At 29.7% G+C, this 14,981-nt stretch overlaps 2 long non-coding RNA genes across 2 annotated transcripts; one reads left to right on the top strand and one right to left on the bottom strand.

Moving 5' to 3' along the window:
* Window positions 1-826: 826 nt before the first annotated feature.
* On the top strand, window positions 827-3,269 carry LOC143082472 (uncharacterized). Its single transcript, XR_012980402.1, has 2 exons — window positions 827-1,303; window positions 3,046-3,269. It is a non-coding gene; the product is annotated as an uncharacterized LOC143082472 (long non-coding RNA).
* Window positions 3,270-5,995: 2,726 nt separating this feature from the next.
* On the bottom strand, window positions 5,996-14,681 carry LOC143082471 (uncharacterized). The gene is made up of 7 exons (XR_012980401.1): window positions 12,548-14,681; window positions 12,091-12,159; window positions 11,682-11,745; window positions 9,884-11,011; window positions 9,339-9,406; window positions 8,741-8,805; window positions 5,996-8,096 (listed from the first exon to the last, which is right to left on the bottom strand). It is a non-coding gene; the product is annotated as an uncharacterized LOC143082471 (long non-coding RNA).
* Between the last annotated feature and the right edge of the window lie 300 nt (window positions 14,682-14,981).

Here is a 14,981-nt window from a genome sequence, read left to right as displayed (position 1 = left end):
AATTTCTATCTTTATTTGCAAAACATACAAAAACCAATTTTGGTTGTGGCAAATACATTGACAAACAAACATAATGAAACATGATGAAAACTCGACAATATTATAAGAAATATGATAAAAACAGTTACTGTTCTCCTTTCCTCAGTTCTAATGACTCTTTAATAAAAGAAACAACTGCTTTTACATCATATGGTGTTGATGGATTAAGTATTATCACGAGTTTATCAGTAAAATTAAGTGTATTAAAATTTACATATTTTTGTATATAATATTTTAGAAAGATTTCTCTTATATTTTTATTTATTTTACAGTTGAAGAAAAAATGAAATTCATCGTCTAAGATATTACATATTTTACATTTTCTTTCATTTCGTGGTATTTTGGTATATCGTCCAGTTTCTATGAAGAGACAATGATCGCTTATTCTAAATTTGGTTAACATTTTTCTTGTCTCTTTACTTGGGTGTGATAGGTAGTATTGCATTTGGTTATTTATATTAGATTTAAGAAATTTATATAGATATATTTTATTATTTTCATTTAAGTTATTTATTTTATCATCAATAATAGTTTGATAATAGTTGATATAACTTTTTTTTAATTGGGGTTTTAACATTTTAGTCTGTTTTAAAGTTTTAGTTTCCTCAATAAGTTTAATGTCAATATTTATATCTTGTGACACATTTTTTGCAAAAGTATTAATCACTGAACCATGACTGTAAGGCTAGGCGATCTCTCATGATCAGTGGGAAAGCCACGGATCGATTCTGCGCCTCCTTCCATATGACGTAAAGGCCAGAAAATCAAGGGCGACAATTGCGATTTTTCATAGAGGGCGACAGTATCGCGCCATCGCGGCAATTTGTTTACATCGTGTACGTGTGATTTTTCGAGAAATTTATCATTAAAGACAATTAAACTTGTGTCATTTCATCATCAATAAGTTATATAGGTAAGTTTTACAGGTGACCATGCTATTTTTTCTTCTTAGAAGATTTTATTTTACAAGAAACGAACTTCTGAAAGTGGCAAGTGACGTTGTTAATTTGGGAGATAAAAATATGGCGGGTGTTTTCCCCTTCTGAAAATAACTGACACATTTGCATCCTATTGGCTATTTAAATATAAAATGACCAAAAATAGCATCTATGATGATAGGAGTCCCTAAATATTTGCATAAATACCCATCACTCCGTGTCAAATTGTAACTGAGGCTGCGAAAAGGAAGCACACAAATCGACGCCATTTTTCAACAGATTAAGGTTTCTGAGCTCACGAAATCCTAGTATTATTACTTTTAATGGTTAGTAGAAAGATATTAATACTATCCATAACATAATTTATTGATCTGATCGGGTTATGGCTACATGTTTGCCTCTTTTCGATTCTTAAATCCAGTAAATTTCCGTAGACCACATGTAAATAAACGCCCCTTTTCCAGCGTGAGACTTCAATTTGAATAAAACTTCAATTTTGGCAGGTCAATGTTAGCATTTAAATTTTAATTAAAGTTTTGCAGTTGTGTAATGTAATGTGCTGATTTGTTTGGTTGTCTCGAATAGTAAAAAGGTGAATATTTTTATTTTTGAACCCAAAAAGTGTGACAAAAAACACAAAACACAAACAAAATAAAAATATATGAAAAAAATAACTACCCCAGGACAAAGGGGGGTTCCAACTATATGTCCCCATTCAAATGCATTGATCATCCCCAAAAAGGGAGATTCCAATCCCTGGAACCCTATCCCTGGATCTGTTACTGGGAACTATGATTATTAAAACGTATAAAGAATTAGAGAATTATTACTATAGGAACAAGAATAGAGAAAATTTACCATAAAATAAGTAAAAAATAGAGCAAATGACATGCTAGTCCAAATTATTATGAAGTCTGACAAGACTACTTTTTTTCTGGGACGACTTCCTATGCATCCCAGAAAAAAATCTTAATATTCTTAGCAGCAAGCCTTAGGTCTGGTCATAATCATTTTGAACTACTGTAAATTCAGAAATTATTGCGTGCACTTATTATTGCGATTTTGTCATTTTAAACTTGAATGCAATTTTAATTTTTACGATTTTGAGAAAAGTCATGCTTAATTCAGTTAAAATATTACAAAATGCAAGTTTTAATTATTGCGTTTACAACTCTGTCGCATTTTTCGCAATAATAAAAACCTCGCAATAATTTCTGAATTTACAGTATTGATGTGCTAATTTATATATTGAGGAAAGAGAAATTATGGACAAAAAGTATAAAAAAAAATAGAGACCAGTGACCTAAAAGATTAAATGATAAAGAAATGCAGAACACCCCATCCAGACCCTTGTCTATGTGAACAACAGTTCTATTATTTTTGCTGAATAGTGCATATGGGCATGTAAAATATCTTTTAAAAGGTTTCAGGTATATGAAATATTCACCAGTAGGAAAGTATAAATTCTGTCCCTCCTTCCATGCTAAAAAAAAATTATGTGATTTATTGTTGAATTTTATTGCCACCTTCAGTATTGGCTTGGTGTTGTGGCCAGGTTTTATTGGCGTTGGATACATTTATTATCAATTACTGGTATGAAGAATTAAAGATATGAATGATTGAATGAAAAGTTATCTTTTAAATAACAGATACCTGTAAGATAATTTAATGTTGCATATTACGTTATACTTTATTAAAACATTATTTATATCTTTTAAAAAGGTTGATATGTTATTATGGTGATGAATTTTAAATACTAAGTAAATGAATTTATAAGTAGAAATTTTTTCCAAACATCTGTTGGTGTGTATAAGTATTACCTTTTCTAGAGAACCTTTTTCGGGACGTCTGGATTTGGTAATTTTATAGCTCAGGATTTCGAGATTGATCCTTCGGATTCCAGTATTTCCTTTCAACATTTTTTTTTTTAATTGGGACCTCAGAAGATCATGTTTCTGTCAGTAGACAATTGAAATATATTATAATTTACCGATCATATAGAAAATCTAGAGAAGTTTGCAATTATATTCATTTGATAATATCATCTGCATAAATTATATATTTTCAGATAACAATAGGAATAAGAAGAGCAGGATTTCTATATTGAGGATTTACATGTATGGGACAGAGGACTATTTGACTTGATTTTACTTTAAAAAAACTTTTTAATTTTAACAATAGACGAATAGTTCTCCTTAAATGTTTAAAATACTTTTTACATATTTTTCATTTTAACATTATTTTTATGACTTTGTATTTATTCATCATTTAATAAACTTTTATTTCTAAACATTTTTATATTTTCAAATACACATACAATGTGAAACACTCCACCATTTTATATTGATAACGTGGGGTAAATGTACATGAGACACTATACTGTTGCAATGCAATATTACTTACTTTGATTAAATAGGGAATCACTGGAGCGGGTCCCTCCTAAGTTAGTCAGCAGCAGCAACCCCTTACCCCCCCCCCCCCCAAAAAAATAGAAAAAGTTCTGGATCGGTCACTGGTATCAGAAATATACATGTATGTACTGTAGTATTTGAGACATAAGAAAAAAAAAGATATAAAAAGTCAAAATGATGGTCTTTTATTCTTTATAAGGTTTGAATGACTTAAATGGAAAGTTTCTAGAATTGTTCACTTCTCCTAGACATAGTGAGGTCTCTCAAGTAGCCTATCATGAACATGACCTTTCACTGTTTTGCTTCCATGTAGATTTCAAAGTGTGGCAACCCCTGCACCTAAATAAATCATTTTCAGTAGATACATATCTCTTTTTTCAGACTTTTTGATGAAAAGATTAAACTAATATACAAATTAGAAAAAAGAAAACTGATCAACTTGAACCCACAACATATAATTGATCTCATGTGCTCTGGAAGAATAAGCAGATCCTGCTCCTTGTGTAGTACTATGAATGAGATGTCTATGTACCCTTTTCCTAGATATGTAAACACATGATTTTGCAAATTATTGCAATTGTGTGCTTTTAGAATGGAGTAAAATGTGTGAAAAGGTATTCTATTGCAGAAAAATCAGCACACAGATATAGGAATGGTATGATTCTTAATAAAGAATAGATCCTGTGTCCAAGATTTGTTTTCTTGTAAACTGGTGTAAAATAAAAATATGGGTCAAGCAGTTATATCAATGCAACAAAACAGGATCACCAAAATCAGAGTGAGACATTCATATACCAGACCTTGGAATATAGCATTTTGTTAATGCTTTAAATATTCATATACATGTAGCTCTAACATGTATTAAGAATTTGATGTACTAGGCATTGGGCATTCCTATTGAATGTTAATCTCAAGTTCTCAAGAGTTAAATATGCCCCAGGGCCCAGAAACACTCAAACATGAATAGTTAGTCACAGTGTACATCAGGTTGCTTGATACGCATAATAAGGACAGACATTTATAAACATGTGTGAGTGTTTAGGCAGGCAATTCTTGTTGATTGGTACATGTACTTTTTAAAATTGACAAGTTGAAACATTTCAGATTTATAATAATTTACAGAATCAAATTGCAAAGAATGACTGTAACCATTACCCTAAAAATTGGCTTAAAACAAAGACTAGCTGAGTGCTTACACTTTGCACTTTTGCATGCTTATTCAGACAACAACTTTTGACTAACTGAAATTTTTTTTGTTGAAAAAAGGGGGGTAGGTCTACTTCCAGACAATGGAAGTTATTTAAATGGACAAATTCGTTCATAGATTAAATCAGTTTCAATGTTATACATAAATCTCGCCCATAAATCTGTTATATGTCACCAGCATAATTAAATAACTACAGAAAATGTGATACGAGGAGTTTGAGCAAATATTGTAAACATCAACAAATGACGTTGTAAAGCCTTCAACCACTCAACGTTTTAAGAAAAATATATTTAAAATCCTGAAAACATCATCACCCTTCGTTGTCTCAATCAATTTTGTGCTTAAAATCTGTAAAATATGACATAATTTGCTTGATTTTGCACCGAAATAACTCCCAAAACGTCTGAAAAATGTTGAATTTTGACCTCCGGTTGAAGTATTTATTATGTAAACAAGACTCAGAGTGACGGGGAATCCTGTACATAGTCATGTGCCCATATGTTTCTAGGTCACATTTATTTATATCTCGACCAATGAAAAGCTTTAGGATGCATTTGTGTCAGTTGTTTGTAGTCGTGGGGATTACCCGCGGTTTTTTGGAAATCAACGGAGGTAGTCTTTTGGATTATCATATTTCAATAACGGAGCACTTATTTGAATACCGAATTTGGCAGTCGTGTGACAAAATCTATTCTAATGAAAAATTAAACTCAAATACTGATGGATGATAAGTTGTTTTAATAGATTTATTGTCTGAAGCACAGGCTACGTTTTTGTTTACACGCTGGTTACAGCGCCACCTCAAAATTTTTAGATTATGTCCCCTTTCCCGCGGGACTACCGGAAGTAGCTCTTCAATGTCACTGGCTTTCCCACTGGATGGTAATGATGGACAGCTGTTAAAAGTCCTGTGGCAATTAAATGCATATTCAGGATAGGTACATGAATATTAACCCTGCTTTGTGCAATCCACAAGAAGAGCAGCAGCAAATACCAATTTTTGAGTCTTTAGGTTTTAACATGCAAGAGTTCCAACTTGAGGCGAACACACTGATGTTATTGTATAAAAGACTCCTTAGTTGTGTCATTTGGTCTCTTGTGAAGAGTTGTCTCATTAGGAATCGCACCACTTTTTTTTTTATATGTATACCTAGCAATGAATCCATATACATTTGTACCAAATATAGTTGTCCATATCTTCATACAAATATGGAGCTATCAAGCACCTTTAAAGTTTGGAAAATAAAGTTTTAAAAAAGACAACCCGGTTAAGTATCCCTAAGTTCTGCTAATGATACACTGCCAAGCCAATGCTGATGATGGATGTCAATGTGTCATCCCCTCGATCACAGAAACCTCTTCCCCCTTTACTTGTCATCCAGATACAATATAAGATAAGATGATTTTCCAAATAAATTTTAATTACCAATTATTATGATCCTACATGACACAAAATAACCAAATGAAACCAAACACAATCTGCTTCTTTTAAGATGTGAGTAAATAAACAAACAGTTACTTGTGATATGCTTTTGATCAAGGTTGTAAATTATCTTTAAATAAAAAGGAGGAAAAGGATCTGCATCATGGGTTTGGTATCAGGAGAAAAATATTACAATAATGCAAAATAAATGACAGTACTGAGGATACTATCTATTTTCCTAGTTGTTTTTATTATAGGGGAAATAATCCTAATGTAATTTCTTTGTCTATATTATTACGTATAAAAGTTTATGAATTAAAATAAAATCATGTAAATTTTTTGATACATGTAATAAATTTTGTAATCATTTAGTGACTATTCTTTGTTTAATATATAAACTAAAAGCAATCTAGTCCTTACTTAACTTATAAATAAATAATAGAATTCCATATAAAATAAGAATCCTCAGTTTGTCTCAACTTTTAAAATGACATCCAAAAACAATACAATTCTTATAAAAAGTAAAACTGTGGTAAAAGCTATAATATAAAAATATCAAAACATGCATGTACAAATTATTTTTTGAGAATTACTCAACTTATTTACTGGGTAATTAAAACAAACTAAAAATATCTTGATCGGTGCAAAAATGATTAATTACCAATAAAATAGCAGAGGTGGGAAAAATTTGGTTGATTATTTAGGAAATCACTGAAGTACCACTGGAGGAGGCCCCACTAACAATCGGTGAGCACCCCCTTTTTTTCCTTTATGAAAATTTCTGGATCCTCCAGTGAAGCAATTACATTTCATTCATTCACATTTTTAACCTCAAGCTATTTTAAACTATATAGTTTCTTTACTCCTTCCAAATTTCTAAGCTATTTGTTTTTAAAATTAAGTAGTATATTTTGATATTTATTTATGGAACCCAGGAAGGGAGATAAGTCTAGTGGTCAGTTAATATTTTATAGCCTGATTTATGCCTTAGGCCGGAATGTGGTATAGTAATTCAGTGTATGATATGTTTGCTCATCCATCTACAACTTTAACCCACAATTATCAAGATTAAATGGGACTTTCCCTATACTTCCAAATAATCTTCAGTCTCTGCTGACATTTTGTACTATTTTTTATAACTTCTAAAGGTTCTCTAATCAAAGAATGGATTTTTCCTTTTTTTATATCTTATTACTCATATTGAAGGATAGGTTATTTCAGCTGATATCAACATAAATTTAGTTAGAGCAGATTCTCAACTTGCATCCACAAATCTAACAATTTGATCAATCTTCCAAGGACTGCATCAATAGTTGAAGGGTGAAATAGAATGTTTATGAATTTAACAGAGTTAAAAGCATAAAAATGTCAGATCTCATTATGAAAATAAATATCTGCATGTGAAAGTATTTTTTTTTAGTTCTGAACAAACCCAATCAAAGTAAGGCTTGGTATAACAAGATTTTACTGTTACTTTTTCAACCCATAAAAAATGGCCATCAAGATATTACAAATTGGGCTGAAAGTGGCATTATACACCAAAATTCAATCAATCAATCTTTTTTCACCAATATGTTCCTTTACTCTGCTTATTGTGAAATAATTTTAATTTGTTTAGCTAAAAGCACTGCAAAAAAATAACAAAAAGTTGTAAAAATATCTAACAATTCAGGAAACTCCAAAAACACAATACATTTTGTTTTTCTTTCTTTTTTTGTTTTTAGATTCTCCATTCTGAACTTACTGGAAGCCTTTGGACTGAACAGACCATTATTAAGTTTACAAGTAAAATTGGTCTGTTTCATTTCATTTCATTTTCAAAGTAAAAATGAAATACAGTTTCAGGGGGTGGGGAATAACAAATAAGATCTAAATTATGAAATAGTCTCCATAAGCACGATAAGAAAAGTAAGAGTAATTTTGAAATTTTAAATACAAGCCTCCAATCTAGTTGAAAATGGAGAATCTTTACACATTTTTTTTTTGTGTAAAAAATTACATTTTTTGAAACATATACAAAAAATTTCTGAATAACATTCTTCACTATCACATAATCAATGTATGCGGCAGCCAGTTTCCTGTAAAAGAAATAAACATTCTTAAACAAATGATCAAACCTATATAAAAATTTAAACATCATCTGATACAATTATTAGCAAATAAGGATGAAAAAGTAATCAATGTGAGTCTTAATTTTCGTTTATTCTTTTTTATGAATCATTGTGTTGGTTTTCTTGTTTGAAATTGTTTCACATTTTGTCATATTCAGGGCCTCTTAATGTTTACTTTAAAACTGATACTGTAAAATCAGAAATTATTGCATGCATCTATTCTTGATTTTTTAATAAATGGATAAATATGCAAGATTAATGATCCCAATTTCAGAAAAATCTACCTTCAAAGTTATGCATCAGGGATTAGAGTGATGAATATGAGTACCTATTGTGATATTCAACCTGTTGTATTATTAAAATTCATAATGATTTTGCTCATTGCTGAATGTCTTATGGTGACTGTAAGTTGATTCTCTTATTGATAGTTGTGTAGTTGGCAATCCTATAACCTCTCTTTATTCTTATATACCCTTACGATTACCGGTATAATTAAAACTTTTAATTTGGAAAACATTTTAAAAATGTTAGATCTTCATGTGTACATAATAAAATCCATGGTGCATTTACATATTCTTGGATGAATAGTTCAATCTGTTTTTAGTTCTTACCATAAAATTCAGCTCCAATGGCCCTTTCCCAGCTTCAATCCTTACAGACAAGCTGTGGTGCTAACCTGAAATATAAAATGCTTAGTCAATCAAAATTGTTTTAAAGGATCACTTGGTATCATTATTGATACAAAATAACCACATCATCTGTTTGGCACCACACAATATAAACTACTTAGTTATGACCTGTTGAGTATGCAATTCTCGCAAAAGCCCCAATGAAGGCCTAATTTTTCACAATTCAGAACTTTTTTTAGCATAATTCACTTTCCCTGATCAAGAAATAGTTTATGTCTTGTAATTTAAATATTACCCTTAGCACCTTTAGTTTATTAAACATTTTGGACCAAAGGTATTCTTAAAGCTTTTAGGTCAGAAAATCCATAAAATCATCGCATTTTGATGATATCTCCCAATATAAAATCATGAAAAACGTTGCTGATGTCATGGTCACATGACTAAATTATGTCTATGGGCTGATAACAAAATAACATCAGCCAATCAGAAGACGCGTTACATCCAAAATTAAATTATTTCCAAATAATATTATTTATAGAATTATTTTCTTTTAAACAGGATTAATATTACTGGTACCTACCTACATATTAGCTGTATTAGACCACCAAGTCTTATTCCCACACCATGAAAACATGCCACAGAAAGTATCTAAAAAGAAATTAATACATTTATTAATTTTACAAACTAATTTATATGTCAACCTAAAGATTACTTTACAAATTGTTCTGATTTCTTACTTCATGTACTAATTATGTTTAACATTCACATATTTTGTAATATTTATATAAAAGATTGAAAAACAAACAAAAATAGTCAAAGGTTTATGATTTGAATTCTGCACTCAACTACTTTGAATAATGAAAGTGAGTTGTCTCCCATTGAATAAACAAATCTTGCTGTTAATTAAACTAGTCTCCCCTTGAAAGTGGATTCCTATCTCAGGATTCAGTCTCTTAATTGTTATAGAAATTCTTGTTAATGTACCTGCTATCTCAAAATATTAAACTTGTAAATAAATTCTTCAAAGATGATTTTCTGAAAGAAAGATGAATATGTACTTTTTTACAATTATACACATGTATTTCTAGGAAATGTATAGAAATTGTTTGACTTCAAAAAACTTGCCTTCTCAATTTCATGGTTAAGCCTCAGACTTGGTTGAAGATTTTATTGACCATCTTCCTTTGAGCTGCTGTCCTGGCTGCCAGGATGGCTGTCATCATTATCTTAATTGCAATCTTTCAGTTTCTGGTCCATTATTTATAGAAATAAATAAAAAATGTCAGATGCACTCTCAATTAATCACATATCTTGAAAATTTCATGAAATCAATTCTACCCGTAATGACCCATGATTTCTCCCACCCTCAAAACTATTATTTAGACCTCTGTTTACATTTTTTTATTTACAGAACTCTGAATAACAGTCAATACATGTTTTTGTATTAGCTAGTATGCATCTGATATCAAAGCAAAAACAAATGTGAAAATCAAGTAAATAGTTATATATTCCCACCATGAGGAAATTTCAAGAATGAGGAGTTAAACAAGGGAATGATTTATTACCTCCCATTGCCAAAAAATTTCACCTGTTGGGACTCCACATCATTGCTATAACTAACAAAAATTACAAAATGGTAGAGCTATAATTAAAAATAAATAATTGATATAAAATATTCAAACATTTACAAAAAATATTTAGCACCTTGGTGGTTCTCTCCCATTACTCTGACTTTCTCAACCATGAAAAAAATGGTCACCAAGATATAATCAATATTGCTGAAAGTGGTGGTTAACATTTCCAATCAATCAATCTTTTTTCACCAGGATGTTTCTTTACTATTATTTTGAAATAATTTGTTTGAGCTAAAAACAATGCTAAAAATAACAAAACATTGGAAAAATATTTATATCATACAAATAAGAAAAATAAAAAAATACATTTCTTTTTTTTTTTTTTTTAGATTCTCCATTCTTAACCTACTGGAAATGTTTTGAATACACATGTACCATTATTAAGATAGTCTCAAGTAGGTCTACAAGTAATATTGTAAAATTCTGAAGTATCAATTTAGCATACAACTTCCAGTCTTGCTGAAAATAAAGAATCTTTACATACTATTTTTGTTTTTTATCTGTAATAAAAATTATCAACATTTTTTCAAACAACATTACACAAAAATAGTCTGAATTACATTCTTTTTTGTTTCAGTCGTATTGCACAATAATTTCCTGCAGCCACAGTTGAAGTCACCTGAAAAAGAAATATGCATTCTAATATCTGTCAGAACAATATTAAATGCAAAGGAATCAGTAACTGGTTATTGCACTGATGATGCATAGAAAATTGATTTACTTTGTTTTAAAGTGATGTGTCGACATGAATTTACAAACAACCAGTCTTCTTTAGCAAACAAGGGATGACAAGTAGTTGGTTGTTGTCCAACATATTTGTTATCATTTCATTGTTTTATCATAAATCTAGCTGTTGATTTTCTTGTTTGAATTGTTTCACATTTTTTCAGGTGGCCTACTTTCTGTTTCATAGTTAATTGTAAAGTATATGTTTTGCTCATTGTTGTAGGCCATACAGTAACCATTAGTTGCTTACATCCATGTCATTTAGTCTCTGGGAGAGTAATTTCATTGACAATGATCTTCTTTACTTTTTATATGGGGACAATTTTAGAAAACAGATTTTCTAAGTAACAGTATAATTATAATAATATATAATATTTCTTTATTTATCTTCATACCTCCTAATGTCCTCCTTCCAGATTATATATACGATTATAGTTTTAAGAAAAATTAAAGTATACTACTTCTCTGCATAGTTAAAGTATAATACTTCTTAGCATAATGAAGAACTAGGTTTGTACATGCTCTTTGCTGAATAATTCATTAATTTAAGTACTGATTCTTACCATAAAAGCCAGCTCCAATGCCCATTCCCAACTTCAATCCTTACAGACAAGCTGTGAAGCTAATCTGAAATATAAAATGTTGTCATATTATTAATAAAATGGTTTAAAAGGATCACTTGTTACTGTATTAAAATTAAAAAGAAATGGGTTATATTCATGTACTAGATGTTGAGAACATATTGACTAGACAGCAATCCAACAACATAACAAACCAAATAATCATGTAAGATCCTTCAATTTACACTATACATTGTATTTGTACTGATATCAAAAGAGGGGGTAGAAATAAATAACAGAAATTTAGTGTTTGATTATTTCAAGGCAAGGAAAGAAAAAAATGGATCTAATTATTTTTATACATTTATCTTTTTTTTCTTTCTGCTTTTCGAAACTGTATACTGGTACCTACCTATATATTAAGCTGTATTAGACCTCCAAGTCTTATTCCCACACCATGAAAAAATCTTACAGAAAGAACCTAAAATATAAAAATTGATAATTTATATACTTTATATTTCCATTTCCTCTACATTCACCAATATGGTTCAGATTTCTGTACACAACAGTATAACATCAATAACTGTAAAATCAATGTAAAAGATGAAAAATAAAAAAAAAAGTCTTATAAATTTACTTATTGAGTTTCAACTCCTCAAAAATAATGGTTTAAACATATTTTATTGTTCATAAAGGTAAATCATCTGCACATTTTACAATGAGTTATCTCCCATTGAAAGGCAAAAAATAACATTTTACGTTCGCAACATCACTTTCTGCACTGTAACTGCATTGTAAGCTCTAAATATATACTTTTTATCAAATAATGTATAAAATGTATAGAACTTGTTTGACTTAATTAAACTTGCCTTCTTATTTTCTTTGTAAAGCCTCAGACTTGGTTGAAGATTTATTTAACCATCTTCCTTGGAGCTGCTACCATGGTTACTTTTTCATGCTTTTCAACATAATTCTTTGTGCTGGTCAGTTCACTGAATCTAATTTATGCACTTAACAAAATGTCCTTTCCATTGTATTTTATCAAGTGTACAATTGTCCCAAGAATGTTCCAAAGCATCTCACAATATTTTCTTTTTCCATTCATTCCAGTTGAAGTAATTCTCAATGTAATATACAAATAATATTTTTAATTCATACATAAAATACAGTAAAAATACCAGATGTGCTTTTAAATTGGTAACCTGTATTTTCTTTTATTTAGAGAGCTCTAAATAATAGCTCTTATATTAGTTTAAAGACATCTAATATGTAAAGACCTAAAATAAGGAGTTATAAAAAAAGAACAGAATAGTAATTGGCTAACACCTGTAAATCACAAACATTTTCTAATATTTTGAAGCATAGTTTAATAAAATATCTCTTCTTTTAAGTTTATCATCATGCACATCATAAGCATGAAAATTATACTCCAAAAATTGACCATAGCCTGAAGTAGCTCAGTTGTGCAAATTCATATTTTTGCTTTAACAATGGAGAATGGTCTTTTAAATACTGAAATTTAAATACAGTATATGGAATTTTAAAAGGTCAAAAATTGGTGATGACAATTAATCTTAATCAATTTGCATGCTCATTATGAGAGTTCTAAAGATGTGAGTTTGAAACAAAAATTGTTACCTTCTTTAAAAGATTTTGGATAAAAAGCTCCCAATTCAAGAAAAAATAGAAAAATTATAAACATTTCAAACTGTAGTAGTTATAATTACACAAAACTGGTACCGTCTGTAAATTTTAATAAAAGTGGGGAAAATTCCTCAAACAATTTCATACTAGGAGTTACACAACTTCAACATGAGTGCAATCTTTCATTGAAGTTTTGATTGTACAAGAAACACTGAAAATATAAAATACAAATTTATAAAATGCAAAACAGTGGTATGAAGTAGAAAATCTTTTTATGAACTAAAGAAATGGTAAAAAAATGCTGATTCTTTAGAATAAAAAAACAATTGTCCAAATTCAAATTGCATGTGATAAAAATCATTAAATTTTAAACTTTAATAACTGAAGAAAAAAGTTCCAAAATTTACAATTCAAAAGAAACATTTTTGTTCCCAAATCAAGTTTGATACATGTATCATATTAATTGGTGATGTCAAAATTTTGTTTTTCATAAGACTGCTTCCAAAAACCTGTTTGAAAAGAAAAGAAATCACTGAAATCTTGACATTAATAGAGATGGACTAGTACAAGGTAACTCTTGGAATGACTGGTTCCTTAAATGGAGGATAACAGTCAGAACTAGCTCCAGTCAATACACAGGCAGGGAACAGCTCTTTTTGGTCATTTGTAGAGGAAACAAATCCCATGTAATAATGTGAATAGTTATTTTTCCATCTTCAAATGATAAAAAAGCAATTATTTAAACCCCAAGGGGTGGTTTAAGCCATCTCTAAAGAGAGGGGACTCCCATCCAAGATAAAAGGCAGGGTTCAAACTAGTTTATGTTCTGATTCTATTCCATTGATCATCAAAAAAAATTTTAAGGGTTCCCCAGAACCTAGTGTCTCAATGACTTTTGCTGTTAATCCCAGGCTCAACAAAAATGAGGGGATAAAAATCAATAAAAATATTCCTCTAGATATTATCTTTTGATTGTAAGAAGCTTCTGTCCAAGTTTGGTAAAAATCCAGGATATGTTTATGAATCTAATAAATGTTTTAAAAACTTTAACTTCAGATTGAATTTTAGGTTAACTAAGTCCATTTATAAGTAAAATACGGAAAAACAGGAACAAAGTTTTAAATATTTTTCCTTCTAGATACTAGATTTTGATCGTAAACAAGCTTCTGTCGAAGTTTGTTACAAATCCAGAATATTTTAAGAAGTTATTAAAATTTTAAAAACTTTAACCACAGAGTGAATGTATTGTATCCTGGCATTTATAAGTAAAATATGGAAAAATTGATTGGTTTTATTTACAAAATTTACTTCTGGATACTATCTTATGATCATAAACAAGCTTCTGTCAAAGTTTGGTAGAAATCCAGAAAGTTATTAAAATTTCAAAAACTTTAAGCAAAGAGTGAATATTTGTGATCGCCACCGACGACGCTGCTGACAGAATGTAGGATGGCTAGGTCTCATTTTTTTCAACTAAAGTTGAAGGCTGGACAAAAAGTATTAATGGTATTTTACATTTACAGTTACATTAAGTGAAATTCCCAGAAAAATATATAATCAGCAAAATGCATAGTATTTTTTTTTATTTGAATTGTCTATAAAAGATTCACTTATGATAATTCTTTGAACAATACTTCAGGGATTGTTGGAGTAATAAAA

Source organism: Mytilus galloprovincialis, chromosome 7, assembly GCF_965363235.1.
Source record: "Mytilus galloprovincialis chromosome 7, xbMytGall1.hap1.1, whole genome shotgun sequence".
Lineage (NCBI taxonomy): Eukaryota > Metazoa > Mollusca > Bivalvia > Mytilida > Mytilidae > Mytilus > Mytilus galloprovincialis.
This window is presented reverse-complemented; position numbering and strand designations above follow the sequence as displayed.